We start from the raw sequence: 21,273 nt of genomic DNA, 5'->3' as shown, positions 1-21,273 counted from the left end.
AGAAAGAGAACATCTACTGTCAGAAAAATGTTGCAGGTGGAAGACTGACAGATGCAAAATCTTCCTGGAGACATAAAGAAAACAACTTGGGAAAAAGACTAAGACCTGTTCTGTTTGCATATCAGGCACTCCTAGCTAGCTAGTGGTTTAATTTTAGGAGTCTCCTGTGAAAGATTGAGAATAGTCAGGTTCTTTTAATTTCCCAAATCTTTCTAAACACTGCATCTTTTTTTCTGCACTGAGTCCCAGAAATCCCAATTATTTTGTCTCTAGGTTTTAGACTAAGCTAGCTATGAGAATCTGAGTTTAAAAAAGTTATTTCAGGGCACAGAGGATGACCTTGAAAAAAAAAAAAATCACATGAAATTGCTATAAAATACATTTCTTAATGATATTCAGATTCTCAGACTTTCTTATCTTAATTGCAAAATGTGAGGCAAAATACCCGAAGTAAGAATGCTCACAACACCAAGAGGTAGATCATCAGAAAAGAAGAAAGAGAATTATGCTGTGCAAGATATTCCCTTCAGGGTAATATGAGTACAGTCTTACCCAGACAGACTTCCTTTTCCAATTGGAAAGGGGTCTTTGAAAAGCACTACCTAGCACATCCATGTGTAAATGCAGGTGGCATGGCAAATATTATAGACATTCACAAAAAAGAGTGCAGAGGGGCATCTTAGTGAAAGAGTATAACATTTCACAAGACATTTTAGTAAGTGCCACCATTAACATGTGGCACCTTAGTAAGACACAACTCTGCGTAGGCCCTCACCAACTCATAACACCAAATGTTTGACATTAGATGCTCAGTAAAGACACCTCTATTCCCTTTTTGATCTGCTACTTGAGCAAGACTGTGCCTGTTAGGAGACACACAGCATACCTGCTGGATTTCCAGCAAACAAAGAAATCCTAATGTATTAGAAGAAACATAATGTATTATAGGCAAGTGTTTAATTTCAGCAATGAAGGATATAATTACTCATAGGAAAATGAGAAATGGAAATCTAAAGTATCATTTTAAAAAAGTATTTCTAACCATTTGTGTGTTTAGCAGTCTCAAAGCAATACAGGCAGTTTATAGGAATGGGATATTATCAAAAAGTATAAGACCAGAAAGGAAAGCTATCGTTGGTACTTGCATAACAAAATGACACCACTTGTATTTTTAATATCTGGATGTGAGAATTTCCATTGGTAGATCTAATTCCCTCTGTGTCTTGGTTTGAAAAGACAGGTGTCTGTGGAGGAAGGCAGGAGCCTCCCTTGAAATGGAGAGTGCAACCCCCTTCCCTCCAAACTATTATAATTTTGAAATTAACGGGCCTTCAGGCAAAGATATGGGGAATAGGAATAACAGTTCTTTACTAATATATATATATATATATATAACACAAGGCAGGGAAAAACAAACAACCCACTGGTTTACACTGACAGAGTCAGGAATACAACCTGACACCCTGTTAGAGTGGCAGTAGCAGTCCGATAAGATGCTGGCTGCAGTCCTCCTGAAGTGATGGGTGTAGTTCTGTGGAAGCAGCAATCAGGTAAAAGAGTCTGGTCTTCCTCCGAAGGTCCAGTGGTCGGCAGGCAGCTCTCGTCCTCTGGAACTCCAGTGGGGGGAAAAGCTCCTCTGGGAATCCAGTGGAAGAAAGGCTGCTAGGGTGTTCAAAATCTCCGTTTTTATTTGGCAGGGACTGCTTGGCTCCTTCCCCCCCCCCCCTCCCCGGGCGGAGCATCTCACAATGGGATGGGGAGTCGTGAGGCAGTTCCTTGATGGGCCATTAACAGGAGATAGCCCAGGAGCGAGTTATCGATGGGTCAGGCGATAAGGCATTGTTGTGCCCATTGACAGGAGATAGTCCAGAGTGGGGGAGGCAGGGAGCACCGCCCCACCTGGTCTCAACAGCTCCTGAAGATGGTAATAGAATATATTTTTTTTTTCCTTTTGGCACATTTTACACTGTAACCCAGGACACTCTGCGACAAAATAACCACAAAACAGCCTTTTTTCATTGTGTGTGATGAGAAGTGCTTTCTGAAGCACAATACTGCTTTAGAGACACCATTGACCATAGATACCAAACTCAGAAATTTAATAAAAATGGCAATGATTCTGTGACTAGACAGAAAATTTGAATGTTAATTCGATGCTACCGATTTCCAAAAAGAAGCAATGATTAACTTTCGTACATGTATTTGCAAACCAATTCCTATCTCATTTGGTTTGCTGAATTTTACCCCAAAAATATCCTATGATACATAGTCAAAACCACAAAATATATTGTATGTATGTATTACACCATATATATATAGCTTACTATTTCAGGTAAGGCCTCTGTGCTTCCAGTAATAAAGATAGAGGTTCTTTAAGATGGGAATGCTCTTTGAAGTCTGCACTGAAGATAGGAGAATGGAGTTTCAAGTGTCAAAAAGGAATCTTTTTCCTGCTTGGTAAAGGGTGTATCTGATGCTAAGGTTCATTTAAAAGTCTAAAACTGGAAGCAAGGAAATGTATGACATCAGATAACATAAATCAAAGTGTCTGTATGTGATGCAGCCTATTTAGAGATAAGGGAAAAAAAAGTCAAGCAATAGACAGCACAATTTGGTATTGTGGTTTTTACAACGCCTACATAGCAGTCACACTGTGTGAAAACTCACTCAGAAATTCTAACCAGATGCAAATATTATTTTCTCCAGCTAAGCACACTTTTCAAAGAAATATGACTGAACAATCGTTGTAAACAAGATACTTTTGGAGATGTTGAGAGGGTGCTAAAGTGAATTTCCTGTTAGATCTGATACTGTGGAGAAATAGATGCTGTTATAGAATGAGACTGGTATCAAAGCATGAATTTGTTGTCCTAATATAGAAATACAAAGAAAGTGGGGAAATGCATCAGCCTTCATCTCACTTTGTAGTAACAAATAAGATGTAGTTTATCACACATTATCAAGAGTAAGAAATTACGTAATATCTTATACTTGTCTTTCAAGGTCTACTTTTCTCTTTTTTTCTTGCATTCTATTTCAGCTTTCAGATTGTTTTTTATCTCTCTCTGTATTTCCAGATACACAAAACCCATCCCAACATTATATCAACTGTCATTCTGTGCATCAATTTACCGTATCTCATGACTAGTTTATCCAGTCTTTTGACTTCTTAAGGCTGCCCATTTTCTAATTTCAGAAGTATTAATGTCAGAGCTATGAGTGTATATTCATATAACTTAATATCAGACAATATATATAAAAAAATCTAGAAATTCAGTTTTCATCATCTAGTCTTTTGGGTAAGCACATTTTTTTTCCTGCTTCATGGTCTATTTCACAGACACCTATGTGTAAGACTTACGGGTGTATCTATCAGTAAGTAATTTCTGACTGAAAACTGAAACAACAATGTTTTTCCAAAATATGTGCTCAGATTTTGTCTGGCTTATTTGGGCTTTGCTGCAATTGAATGGGATCCGAGTAAACTATTTGAATTGGATCCAGCAGATTCTGATGACATCTTTCTGAATTGCTCTTTAGCTTAGATTTTTTGAAACGTAGAAAGGAATCAGATTTTCATGGAGACCTTCTAAGCTTGATGATCTTGGTATTCCTTTAGTGCAAGTAGCACAAGTAGCAAAAAACTTACAGGATACCCTAACCATTACTCATTCATCAGTAGTCAGCCTCTACCATTCAGTCCTTTAGGGCTGTGTTTTCAAGAGAGAAGGCACTCGAGCACATCTAAACAAGTCCAGTCTAAGACCTTGTGTACAAGATGTGTTTGTCTCTGCAGTATCATATTTTTTTTTTCCCCATAAATTGGCCGTCGATGAACTCCAACATTCAACTATTATGATTTCTGTTGTATGGGTTAGTTATTCCCTGTTATAGACTGTAGACCTTACACTTTGTCAGTGGAAAATACGTAACCACTGGTACTGTATACCAAGGTGCATGAGTTATAATCCATCTTTCCTTTTATATTTGTGTTACTATGGGCTGTACAATCAGAATCACAGTCTAACAGTGACCATTCATTGCATCTGCTTATCAGTAGTTATATTTTTTCCAATTTAATAAAATAATTATAGTAATAAAATAATCTAATATAATAAAACATTGTAAAAATGAAAGATTGCCAGGATTACATCTGGTTTACTATGTAAGCAAAACAGCAAATCTAGACAATATTTACTGAAAGTTACAAGTAACAATTATTCCATATCTCAATTCGGAAAATTCCAAAATGTAAAGAACCTTACTCAAATACTTCCCCTTTCATCGCTGCGAGGACTATAAAGAACGCATGCATCTGATGCAAATTGTTGCTATGGATAAAAGACCAAATATTTTTGCACACTGCAGATGGTGTTTTGTTGCTTTCACAAGCAGGTCACTAAATAAATTCTGTTTGTGTTTTCAAAAACACAACAGTTGCCAGATGTTATATTGATCTCTATAACTTTTAAATATTTATTTGTAAAAACAGAAATTAGAGACATCTAATAATACCAACTTTAGTACCACAGAAAACATTACACTGCCTTAAATAAGTTAAGAAATACAGGTATCACAAAACATGATAATGATTCAAACCAGCAGTGAAATATTGAAAAATATTTATTTTCTTCTGGAGTATGGCAATAATTCTTGGAAGCAAATTAAGTTGTGAATTTTGTTTAATTTCTGACCAACAAATTTGGGTTGGATGACTATAGTTTATTTGTACATCAATCACAAAACAAAACTGGCATCGCAGAATTGAGGTCAGGTCACTTCAAGTGTATAGAAGGAAAGGATTAGCAGACAATATTTCCTACTCCCTCTTCTCTAAAAGCTTGAGGTGAGACATCAGTACTTTCTTATCTTTTAATTTTTTCCATCTTTTACACATTTACAACCGTAATATATAAAATTCTTGTGTAAAATATGCTAACTCACTCCCTTGCAAAACGATGCCTACTGATCCACCATTCCCCTGCAAAAACATCTACAGGTGCAAGTTGTTAGCTGACAAAATAATGGAGAATAAGTAAATAGATAACTCAATATATTTAACTTAAAGGTTTTTTTACTTAGAACTCCCAAAACATTCTCAATTCCTTTTTATTCCATTTAGAAATATAATAACAAGTTGAATAACATTTTGATACCCACATGGAAAATGTGAAATAAGAATTCACATTCACTCTCTTCCTGCCAAGAGAGAATAGTGGAATGAAGTAATCTATAGATTCCTCTTGGTATAATCATGCACTAGCAAATTTTATGAAACAAACTATTAACCAGCATCATCAGCTGGTCATATGTCCCACTGGACAAACAGTTAGAGCATATGAACTTCAGAAGTTCAAGCTATGAGCTGGAAATACACAGAGGATTTGTAAGAAATAAAATACTTTATAACAGTCAGAAAATGAAAGCTCTTGTGGGTATTGTTCACAAGATTATCTTAGCACGATAGTATATATTAAGAGAAATTAATGTCTGTTTCTCATTAGTCCTACTGCTTTAGTTAACATTGTTGAGCAAACCTTTCACACCCATCTTTTAAAATATAATGGGTTTACCACAATTCAGTATAGTTCAAGTGGGTAAGTTGGAGACCTGAGTAGGCAGCTGCATAGAATACAGTCTGATGGATGTTAATGTGTATACTTAGATTACTAGCTGTGGACAACAACAACAAAAATATTTTATATAGAGAAGTAATTTCATTTTTGAATTTTTCACCCTGAACCCAGAGTTCACACAGATTACGTCAATGTAAAAAAACTATAAAATGAAATAAACAAAAATCCAAGCAAATCACAAACACAAGAAAGAAATTAGATGCATGACTGAACAAACAAGAGAAGTAAATATTGAGAAAACCAAACCAATTTGTGGTTTTGTGTATTTTCACATTGAAGTTTCATCTTTTATTAAATCATACCATTATTTAATGAACAACTGAATTTTTGCTTCTGTCAATGTAATCTCCTTCTCCTAAGTGAATGACTGCGCTATCAGACCCTTCTATTAGCTAATTAGCTAAATTACTCATTTTAACAATTAATAATTCAGGCTGTTCTGTTTTGTTGGCATTAAACAAATACATTTAAGATGATCTACAGGGCAATGCACTTCGTAGATTTAAAAAGCAACAAGTTAGATAATTTTCTAGTTATAAGTCAAAACTGTTTAATTCTTATACAAAGGACCTTTAGATAAACAATGCTAAAATGAACAATGGCAAACAAAGACAATTAGAGCCTAAAATAACTTCTGGAACAGCCCAGATTCCAATTACCATGAATGTTTTACATACTAACACTCAATGACGTATTTTAAAGCACACTGGCACAACAAAGCTGACAATATTTTTCAAAAAAATATGTATGTTCAGATGAAATGCTGTAATGTGCTCTTTCAGCTCCTTTTATCATCACAACTGCATTCTAAGGTCATCTAAAAATACTACCCTCTTAACAGTAGTATCTTTTCCAATATATAGTAGTAGTATCTTTTTCAAAAAATATCTTTTTCAATATTATGAGTCATATATGATTACCTAAAATAAGACTTTTAAATGTTTTATTACTTGTCAAAGTAAAAAAAGTCAACCAAGGGTTGAAAGATCTCCAAATGCCTTTCAATCGTGTATTAAGTAGTGCAGCAGTTTTTCAATTTTGAGCCTGATTTAAGATCCTACTTTAAAATCTTACATATGTATGTTATATTCAGTGTCTGTAGGTTAAGACTAAAGACAAATTTCAGATTTTCTAGCATGTTTGAAAGCAGCATGGAACAGCATATATGTCCCTGAAGAAGGATGTAAGGAAACAGAGGTGTTCAGCACAGAATCGTATTTTTTTTCCAATTTATGTGTAAACATTTTAGTTATTGATATCAGACTATTCCATTGCACACTATGAACGTAAGTAGAACAGTAAAGAACTAACAAGATTCTAATCTTCTGTTAGAAAATCTCAAACCTTCTTTCTGGTAGAGCAAGACTGGATAGTACAAGCTGATAGATGAGGAAAGAGAAATTGCTTCATTACTTCTTTTTTTTTTTTCAGGTCCTAACTTGAGAAGCAACAAATAGTAAAATTTACAGACTTGTCTCTTCAGACGCAGAGGTAAGAAGGACTTTCTAGTGTCACATTTCTAATTCTTATAGTTCTATCCCTTGACTCCTAAGGCATCTGACAGCTTATGACTCTATCAAGAGATATGGAACAGAGAAATAAGGATGATTTTTTTATTAAAACCCCCCTACTTTTGCATGCTGACAATTTGAGGTTGGCAAAAGAAAATGGAAGAGACAGTAAAACAGGCAGCATTAGGAAGGAGTGGCAAGGAAGGAAAGAAGTCAAGAAAGACGCACAAATTCCAGCTCTTCTTCATGCCTTCCTTTCACATACAGATATATTTTCTTCTTCTTTTTAATTTTTTACTTCCTCTACAGTTGTGTTAACAATTCTCAGTTGTGGATGTCTTCCAAGCTACAGATCTGAATTACAGATGGGATTATGTAGCTGCTTATACTACCTGAGGAAGAACTTAAATGAAAAAAAAGCTGGGGAGAAAGATTAAGAAAAGTTTTGTTCATATTCCCATTAAGCTGCATAACTGAATATACACAAAGACATATCAAAGAGAAAGGTTACAGCTGAAGTGTTAGGATTTAAATACAAGAATGAAAGAAAGTTTTACAGGGATGACCAAATCAAGTAAATATATCTTTAGGCAAGTATAATTCATCCAGCTGTGCTGCCAATCATTATTTGAGTTAATGTGTGAGCTGGAGGGAATGCAAGTTGACTGAGACCTCAGGACAAGTTTGTCCACTTGGTTGCTACAGAAGAAATTTCAGATTTTGTTTAGAAGTTAAAAAATTGGTATAGAACTCTAACAGTCAGAAATTATTTGAAATAACTCTTCAAAAGATAACAACTAAAAATAAAAAAAAAATTAAGATACAAACAACCAAATGGAACAGAATTTAGAATAAGGCCCTCTTTCTCCTTTGGCAATGATTTCTAAGACAAATAAATTCTTCAAATAAGAAATCATACATTGCTTGACAATGATATCAAGAATAACACTATTTTATTTAGCTCTGTTAAAGGATTTTCCAAAACCCTTCTCTGTTTGCTTCTTATTTAAATAGTAATATCTAGCAAGTATTCTCCAGTGGTAGAAATTTAGTAATAGAAATTTAAAATAAAAAGCGGAAGATGGAATTTTCTGACTTTAATAAACATAAGTTCTACGTACCTTGGAAATTTATGGCTGTGTCTTACTGTACGATTGCTCTTTTTGATTAAATAAGTCTGGTGTTATTTCATATGGGGAAATAAAAAAAAAGACATAGAAATCATGGAATTCTTTATGTGATAATACCTAGGAAATCAATGCCTTGTAAAAATGGAGTTTATATGACCATTTCTCAGAATGGCATAACAAAAAGAAGAGGCAAACCGGTAATTTATCATTAGATCCTGTATTAGCACAGCATCTCTTATAGTCCGATTCATCACCACAAATTGGCGACCAACTTTGTGGCAGAAACTCAAGGATCTGTGTGTCTGTTCTTAACTAAAGTTTACTCTCTGCCTCTAAGACTTCCTCACAGAGGTCTAATAATCAGCTAAAGGTGAATATGACTAAGCAGCGCTCTTGCAAACCTTTCAATAATTTCAAATCTTTTCACAGTCGCTGTTTGCAATATCACTCTGCTGACCCTCAGGCTATGGTTTCAGCAACCACCTTTGACAGAGACCTTTCCGTGCAGTACCACTAACATATGGCTCTTCCTGTCCATCTGCCCAACCTACACTCTTAATCAGGCTTTATGTCGTATCTCAACACCTGCAGCATCCAGTTATCTGGTACTGACAACCACTGAATTAATCCTCTCCTGTCCTTTCATAATGCTTCAGTAAGGATAATTTTCTAGCCCATTGCCTTGGCCCTGTACCTGTTCCTTCACACCCCTTCACCAACTTGCATATTTTGTTACACTGAACATAAATGAAGTATCTTCACTTGGAAGGCATGGACCCTTCAGGACTTTTTGTAACCACAATTAACATATTTTAATTCAGTACCAAAATTCTTTCAAAATGTTCTTAATTTCTAGAACCTGTCTGTTACCAATTGACTTTGAGCAGGGGGTTGGAGCAGATGACTCCATGACACTCCCTCCAACCTGAATTACATTATGGTTCTAAATTTTCGCACAAACACTTCTGTGCTTTCTCCCATACTGCTGTAACTAACCAATCATTCTCCCTTTAATTCCACTTAAACCTTCAGTTTTGTAACACCTACAAAATCCCGGTATGTTTAGTGTGCATTGTACCGACACAATTATTTACATAGTTAACCAATACTGATTGCTTCCATGTCCTCTAGAGTCTCTATATTTTCATTTATCATCACTTAAAAAATACTTAAGATTGCAAACACTCTCAAGTTCTGCTTCCATACTGTTAGGCATGAAAGGCTCCAGTCAATAGCAATAATTCCTGAACACTATGACAACATAAATAACAAAAAATAACTTTTGGATTTAAGATGCTCACTATCGTGAAACAACCCTTACTTTAGCATGAAGAATAACCATTTTCTTGAATATTTTTTCGATTCTACTAACACTATTATTCTATGATACACTTGTATTTTTGTATTAATGTTTAGTTTTAAGGAAACAACTCCATACCAAAAATCTACTGTGCATTCACCACTATCGGGTCTTATGTTACCTTATCCACACAGATGAATTTTCGTGGCTAACCCTTTGCACATAGTGTTTCTTTCTATCTCAGCAACAATGTAAATTATTTTTTATGTTTTATTACTTGTGTTCAAGCAGTAGTTTCCAAGGTTTTCTTATTATAAACCACAATGCAGAAATCGACCTGTCACACTACGTGGGGTATGTCTAAAAAATTCAATCTGCAACGTTATATTAGACCTTAGAGAAGTCAACCTATTAAAGCTCTGATGCGTACAGGACCGTTTAAAAAACACCCCAGACATCTCCAGTGACTGAGTTTGTAAGCCACTATTCTATATTGTTTTAAGACTGAATGTCCTGCCAAGATGCTTTTATTCCTCTTGGAATGAGCTATCTATATAAATGTAAAAATATTTAATCACAGATTCCTTTTGATATAGGCTTCAAAACAACTAGTAATATTTGTCATTTTGTTCCAGAAAGGACATACTATAGTTGCCAATACTTATAAAGTTAGTCTTGAAAAAGAAGACCACAGTTAGCTTCGGTTTTCTACCAGGAGTGAAAACTCTGAAAAATCTTCTTAATTCTAGGAGTTTAATATTCTTCATGCTAAAATTAGAAAGAATTTTACTCTTCATTCCTCATTTCACAGATAATAGGGCTCTGAGATTTTCATCACCATGATCAGTCTGAAATACAGTATCACTATGTAATCAGGAATAGATTTGTTATAAAAACTTCTTAAATTAGTAAATGATTGCCATTGGTCCACTTCTTCCTAAGTTAGTCCAGAATTTATTCAGGAGAGACAGATTGCAGTTCTTCATACATAGTCCCATCAGAAACAGTTTCCAGGATGAGTACTGGAAGTTAAAAATAAAATAAAACTCCTTCACATTATTGGAAGATACAAGCCAACCAATTCAGTCTGCTTTTCACTGAAAACCTGAATTCTATTATGCTTGGTCAGTGAAAGGCTTCATGTACTTTCTCTTATCTACAACAGTGATTTCAGGACTCTGGCCTAAATATGTTTTGTAACCAATAGGGAACATTTTTTAAAACATCACTGTAATTTAGAAAAAACCCTAACCAACCCGAGACAATTTGCACTCCTAAATTGCTTATGCACTTCTTGACTTCAAGCATCTAGCAAAATGATGTAAATTGGGTTTTAATTTTTAAAAAATATATTTTCTTTGTCTTAAACAAAGTTTCTTTATTCATATAATGGTTTTCAGTGCTTTAACTAATTTTCTGTAAAGGTAAAATGTATTTCATTTTAATTTATTGGAGTGGAAAATTGCACATGTTTAAAAATGTATGAAAAAATATGTAAGGGCCTGCGGTCTCATAAAATATGTATCATATAGCACCATATTTATTCTACCTACTTGTTAAATTTGCTTAAAGTGCCCACTGTGATTTGTTTAGCAGAACATCTTTTTCCATAAAAGTCTTTTCTGTATCTTACACAGTGTTTATTGTTTGAACTGTGCCAGGGAAAAAGAGAGCATAGCTTTTCTGATTGTTTTTTTCTGTCCTTATTAAGAGAAGGTAGCTGCCAGTAGGAATTTAAGACAGCACTTTTATGAAACAGTTGAGGACAATTTAAAACTCAAGAGCATCTATTAAACAATACAGCAATAAACAATACCATTTCTGCATTCAAATGAAATTTTGCATGAATATACGGGAACCTGGAAGGAAAAGATTAATTCTGTTTAGTAACAACCTTATTTCAGATAGACTCTATTCAGTATGAGGTTAAATATCAGATGCTTGACTTGTAGAAGAAAGTAAAAGCCTTGTGAGTGAAATATCAATATCAAAGTCACGCAATAGGATGGAAAAGAAAAAGTTACCCTTCCCCCTTGACAAATCAGGGGGTTTCTTTTCATGTTACTTTAATAATTTCTACCTCTCATATGCTAATTATTTAGTTCAGTATTTATTGGACTGACAACAGTATTAATATTCATTACTAAGAGCCTAAGAACAGTTAAAGAAAGGAAAAGAAACTTTTTAAAAAAAGCTTTTAATTGAAAGGAATTACATCCACTTTCTAAATATTGAAGTAATTATTTGTTTTAGTTTACCATGAATGTGCCCATTTCCATGAGCATGGACACCTTCCACTGGACCAGGTCACTCAAAGTCTCATCCAACCTTATTATACAATACAACAGAATAAATGCAGTGAATGAGCCTTTGAAATACACAGCATTGTTCTGTGAAGTGATATAATTAATTTCCTGTACATTACAGATAAACTACTGAAGAAGAGTAAAAATTTGATATCCTATTAAAAGGATCCTTGTTTCTGAAAGAAGCAGGAGAGATTAGTGCCTGTGCATTGAAGGAGCCATAACAGAATAAACATACTGCATTTCAAAGGTTTACTTCCCTCTAGGATAATGCTACACTAATTTTTTTTTGCTTAGATTTTTGTATATTTAGTTTTTCCTTTGTATTTTAGAGATTTATGTATAAGTTGGTTTGACAGCACTACTGAAAGGTTGCTGCAACACTAACAGTTCAGACTCAGATTGAAGGGTGCAGCTGTTCAGCTGGAGAGATCTGCTGATAGAGAAGGAGGCCCTGTGTCACAAATCTATTTGGGACAACCCAATGCCTTGAAAATTCCTTAGGATGAACCCTTGACTTCCCTTCAGGATTTCCTGAAATTTAAAATGGATAAAAGCTGTGGAGATTGGAGAATTTTTTTTTACAGCTTTGTTTTGCTTTGACCTGTGTCTTGGTGAAATTACATATAAAATTTATTTCAAGAAGAAAGAGGAGACTATTCTCTCAAGATTCAATCCATTAGCAATCTGAGGAGAATATATCTCATTTTCCTAACATCATTCTAATATGCTAAACAACTATCTAGGACACAGATATGAAATCCTGTTATAAATTCCGCCGTTAAAGGTTACAATCAGGCATATTTCAGAACACGTGAATAAATATTTAACAGTTATCACGTCAGCTTGCTGGGTGATAACGCGTATGCCTAGCAATGGAAAAAATTGCGATGAATACCAACAGCCTAGGTTCAAGACAAGATCTCTTCAGCAGCATTTTCTTCAAGAAAAATAGAAAGTATTTCTGAACTAGCTTGTAACAGAAGCAGAAAGTAAACAAGTAAAATAAAGCTAAATCTATTATTTGAATCACAGAATCACAGGATGTTAGGGATTGGAAGGGACAAAGGAGTCCATACATTTCTTCCAAATACTTTCAAGACTGCAGAAGAGGTGCACATAGTTCTATCTCATAAGTGTTTTTATAAATTTTCCCACATTTAAAAATCCAATAAATATGCAAAGCTCAAGTTTCTCTTTGATTTTGAAATGTCATTGTGCCACATGATCTTGGAACTTTCTCTTTTTCACCCTTTGACAAAAGGAAATCGATTTTTTTAGCAAGTAAGTCTTCATCAGATTGTGTTGTATGAGTTTTCATTATTTTTATATATTTATATCACGAGAAACATGCAGTGTACGTATGCATAGATGCTCATTGGCCTGGACCACAAAACCTTTGATTTAATATTCAGTACTGCTGTTAAGCACACGATTAACTTACTAAACAAAAGCAGTAACAGATTAGTTAGTTGTAAGTTTTACAACAGGAATACTAACTGATATGAATCGTAAATAAAATAGCTACCCTTAAATGCATTCACATTGCACCTTTTGAATAAAGATCATCAGTAGTTCATGAATTCTATAGGTAACTTTTTCTGCCTTTCATTAAGATAAATTATTTCAAAGTTAATAAAATCTTTGTGTAATTCTGCCACCAGAAACATGTTAGATGAAATCTGTTCCTTTTTCTTGTCTAGTAACTACAAAAATCCAGTGCACTGTGTCCACATCTCCCAGACCAAATGGATCTACCTGGCTATCTGACTCCATCCATGCACTGGCATTTTCTCTCCAGCCTGTATCTAGAAGGTTTTAAGCTGGCCCACTCCTCTACATCTTTTACCTAGTATAAAAAGCCTTGCTGGTTTCTTCCTATTAACTTGATTGCTAGAGATTAAGGTTGCCTTCCTGCAGTGTTTCCTCCCTGGCAGTCCCCCAAAGCTTCTCTGAAGTTTCTTCAAACCTTCTTAGGCCCAAAGTAAAATCTATGTGTCTCTGATGGTACAGGGTCCTTAAGAGGGTCTTTTTTATTTAAAAGCTTCCAAAATTTTTGTTTTCTTCCCTCAGCACCAGGGACTGGAGGACACCATGCTTGCTTGTCCTATATTCTAGAAGAAATATCTCCATCTGTGCATCCAGTGACCAGATTAGTTCAAATGTTCAGCAAAAACCACCTTCAGACAAATACTAGGCTGTAGGAAATCAAGCTCTGGTAAACAGCGGCAGCTTTTTTGAAATACTGACAATATGATTTCCTTTCACTTAATGATTACTTCTCTCCATCTGATGAGAGATTATTTTGATTATGTTGACTTCACCTATACAGATACTAAAATGTCAGAAAAGTAAAGGTAACATTAGTCTTTTAGAATTTGATAATCATTTCACCTGTAGCTTTTTACTCTGTCATAGATGTTACTATGTTACTATGTTATCTAACGCATTAGGTAGATGTATAAGTAATTAGATATGAATTTTTTTCCCTTTCTTATAAAAATAATGTCTACCTTTCTTTTTCTTCTAACACTAAATTTTGTTTTGCACAGATTAGGAGTAATCTTCACACTGTTGGGAACAGGGTCAATAAACAGACGATCATGCTGCTGTTAGATACTGTACTGTGAACTAAAAAATGCTTTGCATTGTTGAGAACTATCACACTTGTGCCAGATATACTTAGGCCATCTTATTCTAATTCAGTGCTACTCCAAGGCACTCTGTTACACCTATATTCTCCCACTTAAACTTGAATACATTTTGATTGCTTTGGGGGACCGTGGAAAATATATTTTGTTTTTCAAGACATTGTTTAGAATTTATCCCTTTATTCTGCTAGGACAAGCATCCTAGTTGTATCTAAACTAGAAAGGAGTGCAACCTTCAATTCTTGTTCACAGATAATCAGGCAGGAGTTTACTGAAGCACACCACTCTCCCACTCCTCTCTATTCATGCAGCTAGGCATGAAGGACAACTGGGCACAATGACCAGGATGAAGATCCCATCCCAACATAGACTCAGGATGTAGTCAGAATGCATTCCAGGTTCCTGTAGTTTAACTATATTCACAAAAGCCAATTTTGATGGGGATTTCCTCTATTCACAAAGATATTGATTTAGCAATTAGCTTAGACATCTAGCCTTTACTTTTCAGATGATAACCCTGCCTTCCTACCCTTGTGAGCCTCATTTCAGTACGCCATTAGGACTTGTACTATACTTCATAACATGCAAATCCACTGTCAATAATAATAGGGTGAACAATGCTTAGATCTTAATGGTAATGTTTCTCAATGAATTAAATCAGATATTTTCATTAGAATATAAGGTTAAATTAAAAGATAATGCAAAAAAAATATATCTCAGATAGCAAAGCTAAGAAAATTATGTTGACGATCAATATGAACACACAAACAAGGCCATGATGTTTTCACTTACCTCTTTACTTGTCTTTAAACCTTTAAAATAGAGAAAGGAAAGTAGATATAGGAAGAGATGGCACTGAAGCAATAAATATTATCTCTACGTTTATCAGAGCTGAGGAATAACTGAGCTTGCTGAGACTGATGCACACAAAAAGAACATAAGTACTATTAACTTATCTGTCAAAACTGAAATAAAGCAAATTATAGCTACTTTCAAATGTCAATTACTCTAAGCTTAGTTAGGCTTCTGTGGATATGTAGGAAGAACTCATGATTAATGAATATTTATGAGGAGCATTCCAATTAGGTAGAGTGGAATTTTATAGTGAAGTTTACATCCTGAATGTCCAAGAATGTCAAAATATTTTGAATTTCTATCTCTAAGCAACAATTAAATTCAAAGGGTAATGTTAGTGAAACTGGCTAAGCAAAGTTCCAAAAAAAAGACACTCTTTTTTTAACGTGTTGTTCTGGACGCAACAAAAAAATAATATACCATTTTCTTCCTGCTTTATTTTGTTTGAAAGTGTACAGGTGGCATCTATCATCTCCTTAGGCTGCTTTCATTCTTGATCACATTAGATATGAATAAGAAAAAATGGGAGATTACGCATAAAACTGAATCCCTCTAAAAAAAAAGGTAGGCCAACTGATTACTGCTGCACAGAAGATATATTCTTCTCTCCTTAGAGAAGAACTTCCCTATTTTTTCCCCTCTTCTACCTAAAAAAAAAATAAAAATATTTAATACTATTTTAATTCTAACATTGAAAAGCTCTTCAGAATCTCTTCTAGCTCAAGTACAGAATTTGCTTGTATATTCTTAAGCATGATCACAAAATCACAGAGTGGTGGGGGTTGGAAGGGACCTCTGGAGATCATCTAGTTCAATCCCCCTGCTAAAGCAGGTTCACCTACAGCAGGTCACACAGCACTGCATCCAGAAGAGTTTTGAATATCTCCAGGGAAGGAGACTTCACAACCTCCCTGGGCAGCCTGCTCCAGGGTTCCGTCACTCTTAACGTAAAGAAATTTTTACTCGTGTTGAGGCAGAACTTCCTGCGTTAAAGTTTGTGCCCCTTGCCCCGTCACTGGGAACCACTTAAAAGAGCCTGGCCACGTCCTGTTGACACCCATCCCTTAGATATTTACAAGCGTTGATAAAGTCCCCTCTGTCTTCTCTTCTCCAGGCTAAAGAGCCCCAGGTGTCTCAGCCTTTCCTTACAAGGGAGATACTCCAGTCCCCTCTTCATCTTTGTAGCCCTCCACTGGACTCTCTCCAGTAGTTCCCTGTCTCTCTTGAACTGGGGCATCCAGAACTGGACACAGCACTTCGGATGTGACCTCACCAGAACAGAGTAGAGGGGGAGAGTAACCTAGCTTGACCTGCTGACCACACTCTTCTTAATGCACCCCAGGATACCATTGGCCTTCTTGGCCACAAGGGCACATCACTGGCTTATGGCCAACTTGCCATCTACCAGGACTCCCAGGTCCTCCGCAGAGCTGCTCTCCAGCTGGTCAACCCCCAGCCTGTACTGATGCATGGGGTTATTCTTCCCCAAGTGTAGGAACCTACACTTGCCCTTGTTGAACCTCATTAAGTTCCTCCCTGCCCAAGTCTCCCGCCCGTCCAAGTCTCCCTGAATGGCAGCACAGCCCTCTGGTGTATCAGCCACTCCTGCCAGTTTTGTGTCATCAGCAAACTTGCTGAGGGTGCACTCTGTCCCTTTATCCAGGTCATGATGAGTATGTTGAGTAAGACTGGACCCAGTACTGACCCCTGGGGAACACCTCTAGCCACAGGCCTCCAGCTGGACTCAGCACCACTGATCACAGCTCTCCGAGCTCTGTCCTTCAGCCAGTTCTCAATCCACCTCACTGTCCACTCATCTGACCCACACTTCCTAAGTTTACCTACGAGGAAGTTATGGAGAAAGCCTCAAAAGCTTTGTTAAAGTTGAGGTAGACAACATCCGCTGCTTTCCCCTTGTCCACTCAGCCAGTCATACCGTCATAGAAGGCTATCTGTTGATCGGGCATGATTTCCCCTTGGTGAATCCATGCTGACTAGTCCTGCTAACCTTCTTTTTCTCCATCTGTTTAGAGATAACTTCCAGGATGAGCTGTTCCAGTGATGGTTGAGCTCAAAGCAAATGCACACCTGCTGAACAATAGGAGAAAAAAAATTACGGATGGCCAGCAGGTTTTGAAATGTTTTCTTATATGCACATATTCCCTTTGCTCCCTCTTAGTGATTTCTGTATCAATGCTAACATCCCACTATAGAAATCACTAGCTTACAGCTGAGTGGCCTTTAAATCACTGACTTTCATAACTAACTCTCAAGGTAGATTATGTTCAGTATGGTTGATCATTTCAACTAGAAACAGCTTTCCTCTAGTGAAGAGCCAGGAAGTTGTGTATGTAGCTAACTGCTACACCTAAAATGTAACACTTTCACAACCTTCCTGTAAAAAAGAGAGATATTAAACTTCTTAACCATATCTTCTCTACTGGTACAAGATTTCACTGTAATAAATGAAGAATAATAAAGCTGTAAAGATTTAAAACAATATATCCTCAGAAAATATTAGCAGCATTTTTGTCCTGTAAACAGATTTTTCTTGTTACAATTCTCGGCTCTTATTCCTGTTTATAGGTGGTAACCTACTTTAAAAATGCAGAGTGCAATAGAAATACTTTTTATTCTTTTTGAATAAAGACACAATTATTCCTGAAGTCATTTAACTCTAGCCCCTTTTATACATTACAGTGCTTATCACTAAACAGTGTTTTTTCAGAGAAAAAAAATATGCTTCCATACTATTGTGTCTTTCCAAAAGTGGCTGAAAATGACTTACATGACTGTAAAGCATCATTAGTTAAGGTCAATCTGGCAGCGTGACATTGGCAAAAACAGTAAACCAGGGAAGCTCCACTGTGCAGCAATGAACAGAGAAACTCCAAAAATATTCAATGGTTTCTATCTTTCTAGTAAAAAATATAAGTTGGAAGGCTGAATGTATTTTCACATGTATAAGCTGCAGAAAGAGTGTGGTGCTAACAGTTAAATTTACCAGTGTATCAGTATCTGGGCTCAAATTTGGCATTTCTATCCTTCTTTAGAATTTACTTTTACATAAACCTGATCGCATGGAAATTACCCCATCCTTGAAGAACACATCCTTTAATTTCCTTCCCTTCTGAAGGAAATCAGAGCACGTTCTCTTCTGATAGAACAGTTAAACTTCATCTCATAAAAAGTTGAAAAAAATAACAGAGGAGTTTTCTAACTGTGGAAGTTTATGCATGAACAACCACAAAAGAGTAAGTGTTCTCAGTTTTTATTTATTTATCTGTAGAATGTAAGATTAATCAAGAAGAAGGATCCAGAAGATAAAGTACTCACTGAAGCAAATGGCAGTGTTAGATACCCCTTTCAACAGACGAGAGTAAAATTAGCGGCCTTTAGGCTGTTGGCATAATCAGAATCGTTGAGCTTTTGTGACAGTCAGTATTTTTTATGGCTCTCAGGTCAACTCTGCTACTAGAGTCTCAAAGCACAATACCACACTCCAACCACTGAACACTTTCTCTTGGATGAGCATGTAAATAAGCTGCTCTTGAAGTAAACAACGCATTCTCCATATGAAGAACCACCGGAAGTTAATGTTGTGTGTAGCCTTGACTGTCAAAAGAAATATGCAGGGAGGTGAATATTCTACTCCATCTCACCTTAAGGTATGAAAAATATTATCGCTTCACCACAAAAAAAAAGTTTCACTTTACATTAAAGCTTAAATTAAAGAAAAAAGGGCTCTAATCAGAACTGTGATAAGATTATAAACTGCTAAAATATCATGTGCTAATATTTTGATAAAATATACTCAGAGGAGGAGGGGCAGGCAAAAACTCAAGACTGAGTACTAATGTGATATGAAGTATATTCTACTACACAGCTTTCAAAAGATGTATGACATTTTTAGTTTGGGTGATTTCATTTGTTTACATGTAAATTGTGAAGCTTCATGGATTTGAAGCAATTCACTCAGTGTTCACATTACTAGGAGTTTAATGAAATTCCATTACCAGAATTTCCTTTCTGTAAAATCTATTATGATTTTCTATTATAATGTTGAGAATAACGTTTGATAAAATGTAGAGCTTTTTCCCCATTCAACTAAAGTGCCAGCACAGGATTTCTCAATAAAAAACACAAAACGTGTGCTGAAGTACTTTCTTCTGCCTTTTCCTGACGACTCATGTCAGAAGAGCAATAACTCCAGAATATTGCCTGTCTCCGGTTCTCTCCATATTTTTAATATCTACAGGGGTTATCGCACAGATTAAAGCCTGAGATATATAATGTATTAAAGATAAGTAAATCTTTTCAGCCCAGCAAAATTACAACTGAAAACAAAAAGAACAAGTAGTACGTTTTATAACAATATTAAATTGGTGTAGTTTGATTTTTTCATACCCATAAGCTTTATACTATATCTCTTGTTACAGCTCCACAGTGCCTTGCATTAGCATCAATATTTCCAGAGAGAACACCAAAATTAAGACCTATCAACATTTGTGTTAATAAACCATAATAAAACACTGTATTAAGTGGAAAGGGCTCACAGTAAGAACAGCCTTTAGCATATCAAAGAAAATAACATTTTAGAGCAGGTGTGAAAGTCCTCACTTGTAAGATGCTTATAGCATACATTAGTCTGCAGATGCTGCACCATATGCTTGGTCACGCAAAGAAATTACCTTTAAAATTTATGCACAATCCACACTCTGAGTTACATGTAAGAAAACGTGCCAGGTAGAGCTACGATCAATATGCCTAGTAGCTTTTTATTTCATTTGTTTTGGAAATAATAGAGCAAGAATTTCAAAACTACAGATCACACATCTCTGTACGAGGAATTCCCACAGGTCTTAATAACAAAATTTTATTTTGTTAATTAAATTAAATTAGCTAGATTACCATTGCTCTGGGTCTGAATACCTCATGTTTGTAAGGAAAAAATGGCTGTAAAGCAGATTCAATAAGAGTCCTTTCTCTTTCTTATCACAGCATACAAATAGAAAGACAGAAAAATATAGATGACACAAGGTTTGTAAGAAAGTAGAAAAGGGGAAAAATGTATTTCAGTAAGGAGGAAACCTAAGCAATTTAGACAAGACATTCAGTGTTTATTATCACCGCTCTACAACCACCAGGACCTGAAAAATAGAAGAGATATTTCATATTTTTTTTTTTTTTTAGCTATATTAGGAGCTGCTAGCATTATGAAATGGCAAGGTTCATACATTGCCCAAGGATTTTTTTGAATATCACAGACACAGGCTAACTTTGCCTTCTATGGGAAGCATGTCCTGCATTATTTTTTCTTAATTTATTTTGCAACTGAGAGAAGTTCACTGGCCTTTCCAACAGCAAGAGGAGTGATAACAGGGCATCTAAATGGTGAGCTTGTGGAAAGATTGAATCGTGGATAATGACCACAGGAGAGTGGCATAGATAAAAGCTGAAAATAGTTAGTTTTCATGTAGCTTAAAACAAGTTTAAAAGTACTTTCCATGTGTCTAGTAAATCTAATTAATTGTATTTCTGAAATCTAAAAATTTAAATAAAGCTAAAATATATAACATTCAGAAAGAAAGATGTCTTTATTCAGAATCACTCAGCTTCTGAAAGAATACACATGACCCTTCAATATTAATTATTTTAATACTTTGTAATGTGCCTCTCAAAACAAAGGTTCAATGACACAGGAAGTAGGTAGATTTTTTTTAAAAGTAAGCTAAAGTTTTCTCTGTCGGAAGATAATTTCTGTTCCATTGATTAAAAATTTGAAAAAACCCACACATAATTAATGCCTTTAAAAGCATTATTTTAAAAATACATTTAGTGTCGAAGATTCTTATCGATGCTCATTCTGGAGCAGCCTTTTTGC

The sequence above is a fragment of the Leptosomus discolor genome, chromosome 4 (assembly GCF_034619465.1).
Source record: "Leptosomus discolor isolate bLepDis1 chromosome 4, bLepDis1.hap2, whole genome shotgun sequence".
NCBI lineage: Eukaryota > Metazoa > Chordata > Aves > Leptosomiformes > Leptosomidae > Leptosomus > Leptosomus discolor.
The sequence above is the reverse complement of the archived record's forward strand: the minus strand, read 5'-3'. Positions refer to the sequence as shown.